This window comes from Scyliorhinus canicula, chromosome 6 (genome assembly GCF_902713615.1).
Source record: "Scyliorhinus canicula chromosome 6, sScyCan1.1, whole genome shotgun sequence".
Classification (NCBI taxonomy): Eukaryota; Metazoa; Chordata; class Chondrichthyes; order Carcharhiniformes; family Scyliorhinidae; genus Scyliorhinus; species Scyliorhinus canicula.
Window position 1 is genome coordinate 34,865,402 of NC_052151.1, and position 15,685 is coordinate 34,881,086.

General features: G+C 47.0%; 1 protein-coding gene across 3 annotated transcripts in view; it reads left to right on the top strand.

Annotated features, from left to right (window-relative positions):
- LOC119967085 (tyrosine-protein kinase Fyn) overlaps positions 1-15,685 on the top strand; it is a 316,569-nt gene that overhangs the window by 181,084 nt on the left and 119,800 nt on the right. The window lies entirely within an intron of this gene.

Below are 15,685 nucleotides of genomic sequence, written 5' to 3' on the forward strand. Positions count from 1 at the left end.
CCTACTAAAGATCGTGTGGCAATTTGGGAAAGCACAAAGTTTCTCTTGGTGCCCTAGCCAGCAATATTCTGTCATCCATTGTTGCTCCCTTTGAAATTTGACATTCTTGCATTCTGTCCTGAAGCACGTAAGAAGAAACAAACTGTCACCCACACTCAATCAAAACATTCTTCAATGAATAGTATTTGGAATCCATTTATATGAACATAGAACATAGAACAGTACAGCACAGAACAGGCCCTTCGGCCCTCAATGTTGTGCCGAGCCATGATCACCCTACTCAAACCCACGTATCCCCCTATACCCGTAACCCAACAACCCCCCCCCTTAACCTTACATTTATTAGGACACTACGGGCAATTTAGGCATGGCCAATCCACCTAACCCGCACATCTTTGGACTGTGGGAGGAAACCGGAGCACCCGGAGGAAACCCACGCACACAGGGGGAGGACGTGCAGACTCCACACAGACAGTGACCCGGCCGGAGAATCGAACCTGGGACCTGGAGCTGTGAAGCATTATGCTAACCACCATGCTACCCCTGCTGCCCCTTGAACTTGTGGATTGGCGAGATAAGAGGGAGCAGAGAGTACGATAAGTGTGTCTTTTTCAGGTTGGCAAACCTGTTGTTATTGGAATGACACAGAGTTCAGTGCTGGGACCTGAACTGTTTTACCACCTATCAATGACTTGGAACCAAATACATGTTAATAAGTGTGCTGTTGACACAAAGATAGATAGGAAAGTAAGTTGTCAAGAGGAGATAGGGGATGTGATTAACGGAGATGTGTCGGGCGCATTTAGCCAGGTTTTTCCCAGCACTTCGCAGCGCAGAGAAAGATCATGCCATTGAATGGGGCTCTGCTTCATTTTGGGGCCTCAACGAGGAACACCTCGCCAAGGCCACACTCAGTGGAACTCTTCTCGCCAGTGCAGGAGGAGATTGGGGTGCCCCCGAATATTCGGCCTCCGACCCATCAATGTCCCAACTCACCTACAACTTTGTCATGGAGCCCTCCACTCCTGCCTTATACGGCTAGGGTACCCCCAGGCCTGATCCCCGGCACAGGCAAATGCTACCTGGGCAACTTGGCACTGCCTGACTGGCACCATTGTACTGTCCCTGCCAGGGTGGCACCTGAGTGGAAATGTCAGGGTGCCATACAGCAGCAGTGCTTGGTGGCGTCAGGGTGCCAGGGTAGCACCCTGGCCAAAGACCAATCCGCCCCCCCTGGTCCCTGTCTGTAGAGGGCCAGTAGTAACCGATGGCCGCTCTGGGTCACCGGGGCGTGAGGGTTAGATCCTGCACCTTGGCTAACTCCGGCAAGCGCACATTAAAGTGATGCTTACTGCAACACTTCAATATCAAATTCTCCTGATCTGGATCCCGTCCATTGTGGGCGGAATCCAGATTGCGGCGTCTCGCGAGATGCCATTAGATTCTGAGACATGGCAAGTGGGTAAATCTCGCAAGTCGGCCTCTTGTGAGAGGAAGAATATAAAAGTGGAATATGGTTTGAATGGAGAGAGATTGCAGAACCCGGTGGTACGGAGGGATATGGGTGTCCTGGTACATAATTCAGTTTGTATGCAAATGCCTAGGAAGGCAAATGGAATGTCAACATTTATTGCAAGGGAAATGGACTTTACAAGTAGGGAGGTTTTACTGCAGCTGTACAAGGCCACATCTGAGGAAATCTGTGCACAGCTTTGGTCTTGTTATTTTTTTAAAAGATGTAATCGGATCAGAAGCAGTTCGGAGAAGATTCACTCGACTCATTCCTGAGATGAGGGGCTTAGCTACTGAGAATAAGTTGGACAGGTTGGTTCTATACCATTATAGGAGATAGGAGGTTAGGAGGATGAGAAGTGACCTTCTAAAAACAAAAATAGGTCACGGGGGAACTTTATAAGGTACATACTGAGAGAGATTTTCTGCTTGTGGGGAAGATTTGGACCGGGGACAGAGTCTAAGATTAGGAGGCATTTAATACTGAGGAATGAGGAGACACTTTTGTTCTTGAGGGTCATTAGTCGGTGCAGTTCCCTTCCCAGATAGGCGAGGCTGAGTCATTGTATTCAATACAGATTTTGATGGACGAGGGAGTTGAGGTTGAGGGGGCTGAAATGGCCTACTCCTCCTGAGGCCCACGTTCCTATTGAATCAGACATTCTATTGACAGGCGCGATATGTCTTACATCACCACGCTGAAAATGAAGGAAGCATAAACACCCATTTAGATATCATGAAATGAAAGACATTATAAATTTGCTTGGACAAATTCCGACAATACTGGTGGGGGGGGGGGGGGGGGGAAGCAATTTACAAGGCAATCACTGCTCAAAGGGCTGAGATTATCCTATTTGCTTTTATGAGGCACATTCCGCAGAATTATTTTTAAATGGCCTAATAAATTCTCAATTAATTTACAGGTACTCATTTCAATAACTCTTTGCTGTAAAATCTTTGCAGAACATAAACTAAACATTAAATTGTGCAGCTCCTAATCCATCATTCATTTCATGTGCTCAGTTTTCTTCTCCACAACATTCAAATTAATTTTTCTTTTAAAACAGATCAAATGATTTTTACCCGTGCGTTTATGATATTACCGACTAATCAGTGAGTGAAAGCTTAAACACCGATAATGTCCTTCAACAAGAGTCAGTTTGCACGGTAGCACAGTGGTCAGCACTGTTGCTACACAGTGCCAGGGTCCCAGGTTCGATTCCCAGCTTGGGTCACTGGCTGTGCGGAGTCTACCTGGGTTTCCTCCGGGTGCAGTTTGCCATTGGCCGCGGGCAGGATCTTCCAGTCCGCCCAAGTCGGTGGCAATTTACAGTCTTCATCTGTGCTGCCCTCCGAGAATCCATGCCAGGGGTCGACTTTAGTGGGAGATTGTGGTGAATGTATTCACCATAATGCATGCATGATACCATAACCTGTGATCTATGACCTGGAAGTGGTGATATGAACTGCTTCCAGGTACTGTACTGTAACCCCGGTATAGCTCTGCCTCTGGCTCCGCCTACACCAGGGCCATATATAGGCCGGCCTCTTGTGGGCGGCATTCATCTGTACTACTGACTCTGGCTGGGCAGGTTCATGACTAATAAAGCCTACTGTTCACATTGCTCTCCCTGCCTGACTGTGAATTGAAGGTCTATCAGAAGTGCTGCAGAATTCTGCCATCATCATTCAGACTTGGGTGGCATTCTAAGATCTTGTGAAAGAGTTGGATGTATTACCAAATAGGCCTGATTTAGAAGAATAACATTTTCTTTCTATGATTATTTTAATGATATGAGAGAATAGAAATTGACTTCAGGTGCAGTATTCTAATATTATTGTTAGAATAATAATCTTTATTAGTGTCACAAGTAGGCCTACATTAACACTGCTATTCTAGTAACCTGGAGCGACAGTCTATTAATCATATGGAATTCAATGCATCGACTGAGGTTAAAGATTTACTTTGGGATCTGAACTGCAGCATCATCAGGCGGGAGTGAGGTTGCTGCAACCTCCTCCTGTCTTCTGGAACTCAGCACATCACCCACCAGTCTCTTGTGTCCCGCACCGAGATATAGATACAATGTGGCTGAACCCATACATCTGAATTTCCATTTAGTTTTCACGCAGCACTCCCTCACTGCACCACCTTTCCTTCGGCCTTGCATCTCCTCCAGACTTTTCCACACCCCGGGGGGGGGGGGGGGGGGGGGGGGGGGGGCTTGGCCTGATCTTTGAAAAAGCCACCCAGCCATGATTTAACAGGTAATTGGTCAATTCAATTTTTTTGCTGCTCAGTTGGGCTGAGTTGATGTTAAATTGGGATCAGAAGGTGAGCAGAGGGCCCCACGCTGCCCAGGCAAGAGTAAGGGATCCAATGATGCCTATTGGGAGGAAGAACCGGGAAGAGGGAGCAGAGGATTGTCATGATATGCAAACATGCAACCAATGAACACTCCGAATAGGACACAACCAATGAGCAGGTCAGGACACTCAGAGGTGGCATCACCACAAGAGGGCATGACATAAACACTATAAAAGGGATGAGGCACTCACACCCTGCCTCTTTCCACAGACAGACATCTAGAGAGTTAGACAGGGTTGATCAGCAGCATCACACCCCAGCACGTGGCTTAGAGCGAGCTGGTACAGTTAGACTGAGTTACTACAGTTAGATTAGCAGAGAGTCAAACTCATTTGAGAACTGTGTTAATAGTTCAATAACACGTTGAACTCATTTCAGAGTCTGGAGCATCCTTTAGTTAAGACTGCATCAAGTAGCAGCCTGTGTTATCCGAAACAGCATAACACAACAAGGATAGCGATATCGGGGCGAAGATATTTAGTTACTTGGAGAGCTCGAGAAGCTGGTGATCTTCACTTTATAGCGAGAAGATTTAATCAAGGTTAAAGAGGCTTTGATTGTTCCTCCTTATTTACTCTTCCTTTCTGGTAGGAGGGTCAGTAACCCAGTGGGCACAGGTTTTAAAGTGATTGAAACACCAATTGAGAAATTTGCCAACTATGGTATGTGGTGAAGGAGCTGCTAAATATTAAAGCTGGGCAGAGGCTAGTCACAATAACGAGAATGTAATTGAGAAATGCTGCAACAATAACAGTTTGTGCTCCTTCCTCAATGAAATGAAATGAAAATGAAAATCGCTTATTGTCACGAGTAGGCTTCAATGAAGTTACTGTGAAAGCCCCTAGTCGCCACATTCCGGCGCCTGTTCGGGGAGGCTGGTACGGGAATCGAACCGTGCTGCTGGCCTGCTTGGTCTGCTTTCAAAGCCAGCGATTAGGCCCTGTGCTAAACAGCCTCTGGACAATACACAATGATTTGACAAGGAGGGTCAGCATGCTGGGCCATGCCCCAGTGCAATCATTGACACCAGGGACTGCAGCCCTGGGCCACGTGGGTCAATGACGTTAGTGTCTTTTCTTTTAACTAAACTCTTGTTGCGCTTTCTGGTGAGGGGAGGGGGGAGAGTAATTAACCATGATGAAAATTGCAATTGTCAGCTTACAATAAACTGGGGTCAGCTGTAATTTGTACATCAGTCCATTGACCGCTTTGCTGTAGTTTACTCGGTCACAGCAAAAGGTACAATGGGTAAAAACACAGCGTTTGCTGCAGGGTCTTGCTTGAGGTGAGATGTAGCTAAACACTAAATGCTAACAGCGAGTGGTTCAACACGCAGCAGCGACAAAGAGGATCTCGTTTGACCCTCATTATAAACTGTTCCGTGTTGTTTTCCTTTTGGGGTTTTGACGAATTGATATGAGGAGGTTAGTAAACCGTGCAGAGGTTTAACAGGTTGTGGAAGTTCAGACCTGACTATTTGTGGTAGTTAATCACACATGATATTAGAAATAGAGAAGCCATGTTTAGAATCTGAAGACCATGCCAGTCACCAGCCCCTGCACAGCTCCCAGCCTGTAGGAAGCAGCAAAATGGTCTTCAGCTCAGGCTCGGAGGCTGAGCCGGCCCTATTTTGTTCTCGTTTGCTGCAGCAGAGGAGTTTTTGATTTAGCCTGTCCCATAAAACTATGGCTTTGTGCCAGTGCAGTCCCTCGCCAACTTAATCTCTCGGGCAGCAGGCCAGTCTCGCCATAATTGTCCCTCAGATAAGTGCAGTTAAATTTAGACCCAGCCCAGGATTCGACGATGACTTGCCTGTTCCTGTGAACTGGCCACGGATCAAATCAGCTGCTTTCATCAGTTTTCTTTTTTTCTTTCCTTTTTGTTCAGGTGGGGGGGCAGGGAAACGGCATTGGCGAATGGGCATTGCCAAGGTTGCTGTTGACCAAGTTCTATTCATACGCAGTCATTTAATTTGTGTGTGTGTGTGCAGTGCAGCTGAAGAAACCTCATTGCCATGTCAAGATGAAGATGTCCAATCAGCCTAAACAACTCAGTTAATTACCTGGGGACAGGTTATGAGGGCAGAATGATAGACGTGAGAATGAACTTGCGGGTTTTCTCTTCCTCCCCTATCTCGGGCCCTGTCGAAACGCGGGAGCCCCACATCCTGCTCTCTCGACTCTAATCTCGTTCAGCAGGCTACGCAATTTTCCATCCTGATCACCTTGCTAATTCATTTTTGTTCATGATTTCCTCCTCGATCTGCTAGGGTGCAGAGACCGCGCCTCGCAAATCCACCTTTTTCCCTTTTGTAGAGGGGTCAATAACCAGAGGTCATAGATTTTAGGTGAGGGGAGATTTGGAAATGAAAAATGAAAATCGCTTAATGTCACAAGTAGGTTTCAATGAAGTTACTGTGAAAAAGCCCCTAGTCGCCACATTCTGGTGCCTGTCCGGGGAGGCTGGTACGGGAATCGAACCGTGCTGCTGGCCTGCTTGGTCTGCTTTAAAAAGCCAGCGATTTAGCCCAGTGAGCTAAACCAGCCCCGAGAGAGGGATTGAGGGAAACCCTTTTACCCATAGGGTAGTGGGAATATGGAACTCACTGCCTGAAAGGGTGGTAGAGGTGGCAACCCTCGCAATATTTAAGTATTTAGACGAGCACATAGAATAAAAGGCCACAGACTAAGTGCTGTTAAATGGGATGAGAATAGATAGGTGCTTGATGGCCGGTACAGACACGATGGGCCGTGAGGATGTCGAATTTCCTTCCATAAGGGACATTAGTGATGGGTTTTTATGACAATTTCATAGTCACCATTGGACTTTTAATTCCAGATTTACATGAAATTCTAATTTCATCTTGAGTCGAACCTGGGTGTTTGGAACGTTGCCCTGGTCTCTGGATTACTAGCCAATGAAAAATGGCACTGCACCACCACCTTCCCTTAACAATGCAGCTTGGTGTGTGTGTGTGTGCGTCCGTCCCAGAACTGAGTGTCTGCCTTCATCATCTCGGGCAGTGACCAATCAACTACATTGGCCACTGGTCCTGCCCTAAAGGACATTAATGAAATGAATGAAATGAATGAAATGAATGAAAATCGCTTATTGTCACGAGTAGGCTTCAATGAAGTTACTGTGAAAAGCCCCTAGTCGCCACATTCCGGCGCCTGTCCGGGGAGGCTGGTACGGGAATCGAACCGTGCTGCTGGCCTGCTTGGTCTGCTTTAAAAGCCAGCGATTTAGCTGAGTGAGCTAAACCAGCCCCATGGGTTACTTTTTTCTGCCTCCTAGCTGTGTGTGGGGGTTAGCCATTTTTATTAATTCACGGGGAGCACCCGGAGGAAACCCACACAAACATCCGTGTAATATTTATTAATGGCATCCTATATATCAGTGTAACATATACACCAAGGGTCCTTAGGCAGCACCTTCTAAACCCAGGACCACTGCCACCTAGAAGGACAAGGGCTGCAGAGACATGGGAGCATCACTAACTGGAGGTTCCCCTCCAGGTTTGGTCAGTTTTTTTTGGTCATTATTGCATTGCTGTCATTGAGACATTTCTGTGCACAGATTGGTTACTGTGTTTCCTACATTAGAACAATGAACAAACTTCAAAAACGCTTATTTGGCCGTGAAGTGCTTTGGAACTTCCTGAGGTTGTGATAGGCCTCTTCTAGCCCACAGGTGGCAGCTTCTGGAGTTCTCTGCCCCAAGGCAGGTCTAACCCACAGCACCGCTATCTTCACCGGGATGGAGTTGGGCAAGGAGGCAAGTCCCAACTCCGCCCTAGCCAGAACGGGGATCGAATGGTGTGCTGTTGGCACCAAGCTGATCCACAATGACCCTCCAGTCAATGGAGCCAACCACTCCCTCGTGGAGTCCGGGTTGCTGCGGCGATGTCCATCTTTGCATGCATGTTGTGGTCCAAAGCTACAAATTGTGATACCAGATATTCCAGTTTTCTCTCTATCGCATGGTTGACCAGAAACTCTCCCACTCTTACTATCTGCCATTAGAATGTGTGAGAGAAGGATTTGCAGGTCAGTAGGGGACCTGTTTGGCTATATTATGGTCATACCTTCCTTGTCCATCACCTCCTGGGAATGCGACTTGAGCCTAGAGCTTCTGGCCCAGAGGCAAGGGCACTGCCCACTATGCCACAAGACCCACTGATTTATTTAACCCTGTCTCAAAATTTGCTCAAGTGGGATTTGAGCGCATGCGAGTGCTGTACCATAATCTCTTGGCTGCTGTCCCCGCTGCTTGAGTTTGCATTTATAGCTGGCAAATTAGGGGAGGGGAGCATTATGGGATATTTAAAAGATTGGCCCACTAATCATGATCAAAACTTCGTGAGCCAAAAAATGGCAGTCGATAAGGCCAACACTTTCTATCCCGCCGCTCTGATTTAGCACAGTGGGCTAAACAGCTGGCTTGTAATGCAGAACAAGGCCAGCAGCGCAGGTTCAATTCCCGTACCGGCCTTCCCAAACAGGTGCCGGAATGTGACGCCGAGGGGCTTTCACAGTAACTTCATTGAAGCCTACTTGTGACAATAAGCGATTATTATTATTATTATTATTATTATTATTATTATTATTATTATTATTATTATGCTATGGCAGATGAATATCTCTGTTGCAGAAGTAGCAGCTCCAGGTCAACTATCAAGCGATTTTCAATGAAGCCTACACTCCATCAATAAATGAAAAGATTTGCCATTTAACTGCAGTATGTGTATTTCCTGTCAGATGTAAGCATACGTGAGGAGGTGGGTGGAAGTAAGCACTGTTCAGTCTTTCCAAGTCTTGGTGACTTAAACTGAAAATCCGCTTGCATCATTCCTGGGGAATTTTTTTTAAAGCATTATTCACGATTTGAGTTGTAGTTTGGCAATTAATTTTGGTGATGTATTCTCGCCATGTTTTGTACTGACAGTTTTATTAATAATTTAATGGGTTAACACAGTTGATGAAAATCCTAACCTGGGGACACATTAATTTATTTTCCTTTACTTAGTGCTTTGAATATGCAGCCCTTGTGAGATTTGAAAGCAACATTAAAAATGATGTGACAGCTTAATATTGCTTTTCTTCATGGGTTTCTAATACACGGTCACCCCCAGTGGTACAAAGAGTTGACCCAGTGAGTACCACAAGTCAGTTAAGTTATCAGAGGTGACTTAATTGGTTTCTGCGTCGGCTAAGAAAGATTTCCTACTCGTTCATGGGCTGTGGGTATTATTGGCTATTATTGCCCATCCCAGTTGCCCTTAAGAAGGTGGTGGTGAGCTGCCTTCTTGAATGGCTGCCGACCCTACGGTGTTGGTACATCCACAGTGCCGTTAGGGAGGGAGCTCCAGGATTTTGATGGCAGCGACAGTGAAGCATTAGCGATATAGTTTCAAGTTGACGTGGCTTGGAGGGGAGCTTCCAGGTGGCGGTGTCCCCATTATTCTGCTGCTCGTGTCCCTCTAGATGGCAGTGGTCGTGGGTTTGGAATGTGCTGCCGAAGGAACATTGGTGAGTTCCTGCAGTGGATCTTGTAGATGGTACACTCGGATGCCACTGCGTCGGCGGTGGTGCGAATGAATGTTTGTGGAAGGGGTGCCAATCAAGTGGGTTAATTTTTGTTCTGCATTGTATTGAGCTTCTTGGGTGTTGTTGGAGTTGCACTCATCCAGGCAAGTGGGAACTATTCCTAACTTGTACCTTGCAGATGGTGGCAGGTTTTCGGGGGTTGGGGGGGGGGGGGGGGGGGGGGGGGGGGGGGGGTAGTAGGGGGTAGTCATTAGGTATATTACTTGCCATAGGATTCCTAGCTTCTGACCTGCTCTTGTAGCTACAGTTTCTGGTCAATGGCAACACCCAAAGTGTTGTTAGGACACTCGCTCCTAACCAGTCAGCACAGCCTTGGCTCAAGTACAGCACTGCTGTCTCCGAGCCAGGAGGTCCCGTACCAGCCTCCCCGGACAGGCGCCGGAATGTGGCGACTAGGGGCTTTTCACAGTAACTTCATTGAAGCCTACTCGTGACAATAAGCGATTTTCATTTCATTTTTTCATTTCAAGTACCACACTGGAAACCTGACAATAAAATCCAGTCCAGTACTGAAGGAGTACTGCACTGCTGGAGGTACCATCTACCAAGTGAGATGTTGGCACCAAGGCACTATTTGGTGGCTGTAAAAGAACCATCTGGGAAAAAGAGCTGTGCCTGCTGTCCGCTTCCTGAACCAACACCATAAAAATAAGATTACCTGAAGATTTTAGGTCACTGCTGTTTGTGGGATCTTCCTGTGCACAAGCTGGCTGCTATTTCAAAGGACAGTGAAAAGAATGCAAAATATGCTTTCGTCTAGGAAGGCTGTAAAAAGTCTGTGCGTCCTGTTATAATAATAATCTTTATTGTCACAAGTAGGCTTACATTAACACGGCAATGAGGTTACTGTGAAAAGCCCCGAGTCGCCACATTCCGGCGCCTGTTCCGGTACACGCAGGGAGAATTCAGAATGTCCAAATTACCTCACGGGACTTGTGGGAGGAAACTGCAGCACCCGAAGGGAACCCACGCAGATACGGGGAGAACGTTCAGACTTCGCACAGACAGTGACCCAACAGGGAATCGAACCTGGGACCCTGGGGCTGTGAAGAAACAGTGCTACCCACTGTGCTACCGTGCTGTCCTCTTGAGCTCTCTCCCTGATGCATGATGTATGTGGTGGCATAACTGACGGCCACGCTCACTGCCGAAACTTGAAGGATGGTCACTTATTGGGGTGGCACAGACTTTATACCAACGGGCAAAAGTGTCAGACAAGATGCACATTCTGCCGGAAAAGTATCAGGAGAAATCTTTGAGGCATGTGACATGTAAATTTAAAACGAAAACACCTCCAAGATGGCCACTGTTGGCAATTTTGAAAAACAATGGTTCAGTTGGGCATGATGTCGCCAGAGTTGGGTAATAAGTGTGTGCATTCAGGCTAGAGTTTTGGATGTACACTTGTGGGATTGCATCACCTCCTAACAGTGCCAGCAGGCAAATCTCCAGAGGTGGGACTGAAGGGAGTCTCATCTGATTGGCAGGCACCATCCGGCTTCATTTTGTTTCTTTCCCCAATTTGCAGCAACTTGAAACAAAAGATACAAGCCCGTTACTGCTCTCGCCCTCCCCACCCAAATATATTTTGAATTACCAGTAAACAATCTTTTTTTTTCAGCAAGGAATGAAGGAGCAGGAGATGTGATATGAGCCCCCTGCAAACACTTTAAAAACACAGATCATGTTGTACTCATTTGTGACCTCTATGAATAGTTGATTTGCTAAATTATCCATATATGTGTGCATGTTTGTGTGTGTACATACAAGACAAGTCTGTATATATTTTGTGTCTCAATGATGCATCTGCAATGGCAAGTCTGATGTAATCGTTTATTCTATCTTGGCCATCTCTCGGGACTCGTCCAATATGACTCGACGCTCCTCTGACAATTCACCATTGGAGGGAAATCATTGTGATTCTCTGTGTAGGTTGAATGCAGTTTGCAGGAAATTTAGAAATATTCCTGATTGATCTGTGTGAATGAAATGTTCAGACTTAATGATATTAAGTGGCATTTGAGAACCAAGTAGGTATCTACCAACATTTACAGACACTCCAGTGGCTGCTATGAAGAGTGCAAACATGGCTCTCCGTGTTTTAGAGTTGTGTCAGTCTGATAACTTCATTGAGGCTGTTTGGCCCATCGTGTTATTGGCCCTGGGGTAACACGCACTGCAACTGGATGCAGTTAGACTGGAAAGCAGACACCAAACTTAGACGTTGGTTCAATACGATTTATTGAACTTCTGTAACAATGCACACAGCTTGCACACTGCTACTACTCTAAGTGTGCTAACTCTAACTAACTAGACCAGACTAGCTCGGAGCCACGTGTAGAAGGTGCTAACTGATATATACACCCTGACTGTCACTACAGTTGTCACCAGTGGAAAGAGGCGGAGTGCTGATGCCTCGTGTGTTTTATAGTGGGAAACCCTCTTCTAGTGTTCTGTCTCGTGATTGGTTGTGTTCTATCCTGTGTGTTTATTGGCTAACCTGGGTGTCTATCACTGCCTGTCTTTACCTCATGATATGCATGGGTGTTTTTCTTCCTAGGTGAGATTGCTTAGTCCAACAGCCCTGAACTGTTTGGCATTCTCTGACACGAAGGGCAAATACCTTTGCCCTTCTCTCCCCCTCCACCCCCCCCCCCCCCTCCAGAGGCCCGCTGTTGGACAGTGGCGGGATCTTCTGGTCCCAGCCGCTGTCAGTGGGATTTCCCATTGAATGCAGCCCACGTCGCTGGGAAAACCACGGCGGGTGTGCGACGATGGCGGTACCGGAGGATTTTGCAATCCACTAATTGATTATAATCCGAATTTCTATTGCTATCTCTACACCCTGTATAATTTCCTTATAGAATTCCTATCCTCCATTGTTCATGTCACGGTGCCTTTAACTTGAGAATCAGGAATATGGAAACCATCAGGTCGATCGAGTTGTAGAACAAAGAGATCTCGGAGTACAGGTTCATAGCTCCTTGAAGGTGGAGTCGCAGGTGGACAGGGTGGTGAAGAAGGCATCCGGCATGCTTGGTTTCCTTGGTAGGAACATTTAATACAGGAGTTGAGACGTCTTGCTGAAGTTGTAAAAGATATTAGCAAGGCCACACTTGGAGTACTGTGTACAGTTCTGGTCACCCTGTTACAGAAGGATATTATTAAACTAGAAAGAGCGCGGAAGGGATTTACAAGGATGCTACCGGGACTTGATGGTTTGAGTTATAAGGAGAGGCTGGATAGACTGGGGACTTTTTTCCCTGGAGCGTCGGAGGCTTCGGGGTGATCTGATTGAGGTCTATAAAATAATGAGGGGCATAGATAAGGTAGATAGTCAACATATTTTCCCAAAGGTAGGGGGAGTCTAAACCTAGAGGGCATAGGTTTGAGGTGAGAGGGGAGAGATACAAATGGGACCAGAGGGGCAATTGTTTCACCCAGAGGATGGTGAGTGTCTGGAATGAGATGTGGTAGATGCGGGTACAATCTTGTCTTTTAAAAAGCATTTAGACAGTTATATGGGTAAGATGGGTGTCGAGGGATATGGGCCAAATGCGGGCAATTGGGACTAGCTTGGTAAAAACTGGGCGGCATTGACAAGTTGGGCCGAAGGGCCACTTTCCATGCTATAAACCTCTATGACTCTATGATCCCAAAATGTACAAGATAATTCATTCTTACTTTTTTCTCCTCCTGCTTTATCCTCTATTTCCCCTCCATACGTGCTGTAGTTTGATTGTCACTAACACCGAGACTAGCCTTTCATTCCATATTTATGTAATGAATTGAATTTAAATTTCCTAGCTGCTGTGGGTCTGGTGTTAACCCACTTCCCGTGTGTATCACGTAGGCCTCTGAACTATTGATCCAGTAACATAGCCACGAGGCTATTGATCCACCTTAACATGGATGGATGGATGGATGGATTTGTTTATTGTCACGTGTACTGAGGTACAGTGAAAAGTACTTTTCTGCGAGCAGCTCAACAGAGCATTCAGTACATGGGAAGAAAAGGGAATTAAACAAAATTCAAGAAAATACATAATAGGGCAACACAAGATATACAATGTAACTACATAAGCATTGGCATCGGATGAAGCATACAGGGTGTAGTGTTAATGAGGTCAGTCAATAAGAAGGTCATTTAGGAGTCTGGTGACAGCGGGGAAGAAGCTGTTTTTGAGTCTGTTCGTGCGTGTTCTCAGACTTCTGTATCTCCTGCCCGATGGAAGAAGTTGGAAGAGTGAGTAAGCCGGTTGGGAGGGATCCTTGATTATGCTGCCCGCTTTCCCCCGGCAGCGGGAGGTGTAGATGGAGTCCATGGATGGGAGGCAGGTTCGTGTGATGGACTGGGCGGCATTCGCGACTCTCTGAAGCTCCTTATGGTCCTGGGCCGAGCAGTTGCCATACCAGGCTGTCATGCAGCCAGATAGGATGCTTTCTATAGTGCATATGTAAAAGCTGGTAAGGGTTAATGTGGATATGCCGAATTTCCTTAGTTTCCTGAGGAAGTATAGGCGCTGTTGTGCTTTCTTGGTGATAGCGTCGGCGTGAGTGGACCAGGACAGACTTTTGGTGATGTGCACCCCTAGGAATTTGAAACTGCTGACCATCTCCACCTCGGCCCCGTTGATGCTGACAGGGGTGTGTACTGTACTTTGCTTCCTGAAGTCGATGACCAGCTCTTTAGTTTTATTGGCAGTGAAGGAGAGATTGTTGTCGTTACACCACTCCACTAGGTTCTCTATCTCCCTCCTGTATTCTGACTTGTCGTTATTCGATATCCGGCCCACTATGGTCGTATCGTCAGCAAACTTGTAAATGGAGTTGGAACCAAGTTTTGCCACGCAGTCGTGTGTGTACAGGGAGTAGAGTAGGGGGCTAAGTACGCAGCCTTGCGGGGCACCGGTATTGAGGACTATTGTGGAGGAGGTGTTGGTGTTCATTCTTACTGACGGTGTTCATTCTTACTGACGGTGTTCATTCTTATTGATTGTGGTCTGTTGGTCAGAAAATCGCGGATCCAGTTGCAGAGTGGGGAGCCAAGTCCTAGGTTTTGGAGCTTTGATATGAGCTTGGCTGGGATTATGGTGTTGAAGGCGGAGCAGTAGTCAATAAATAGGAGTCTGATGTAGGAGTCCTTGTTTTCGAGATGTTCTAGGGATGAGTGTAGGGCCAGGGAAATGGCGTCTGATGTGGACCGGTTGCGACGGTATGCGAATTGAAGTGGGTCAAGGCGTTCCGGGAGTATGGAGGTGATGCGCTTCATGATCAGCCTCCCGAAGCACTTCATTACACCTGACGTCAGGGCCACCGGGCGGTAGTCTTTGAGGCACATTGCCTGGTTCTTCTTTGGTACCGGTATGATGGTGGTCTTCTTGAAGCAGGTGGGGACCTCGGAGTTGAGTAGGGATAGGTTAAAGATGTCTGTGAATACCTCTGCCAGCTGGTCTGCGCAGGCTCTGAGTGCATTACCATGCATGGTGGGGGCCTGGGATTCACATCCACATGTTCTGGGCATGTTAGGGTGTCAAAAGACCTGGGAGTCCAGGAGGTGAGAGAGGCCGATGTTTTGGCCTTTGCCTCCCTGACAGCCCGCAGACGGATATTGTTAGGCTGGCAGGACTCGGAGCCACTGAAAACGGAGGTGTGGGGAGCGACCTGGTGGAATTCCTGAGGCTGGAGAAGGTCAAGTTCGCTCTGAGGGGTCGGCAGAGGGGTTCACCTGGATGTGCAAGTCGTTATTGATTACTTAAAGGAGGATTGAGGGGTCAGTAAGAGCGAGGGGGGGGGTGTTTCGGGGAGGCGGGCAAGGGAGTCCAAATGGGGAAGGCGAGATGTGGTGGGGGGTTGATGTTGGGGGGGGGGGGGGGGGGGTGTAGGTGGGTGCGTTTGTTCAATGAGTTGTTCTGTTCTGATTTTTGTGTGTGTGTGTCAAAATGCCTCGAATAAAACATTTTTCAAAAGAAAAACATTACTATGAGGTGTCCCCCAATTGCCCAAATATGGTACCAGCAATGAATAGAGAAGGCTGTTTTCCTCCACATTCCAATTGGATGCCATTTGCTTAACAGACATAAAAGGACACCATTGTGTTTTACCAGCAGACTGTTTGCATGGCTCAACAGTCCTTTTCCTCACAAAACAGCTCATCATCTGACTTGCCACACTTAACTAGCAATGGGGCATTAGC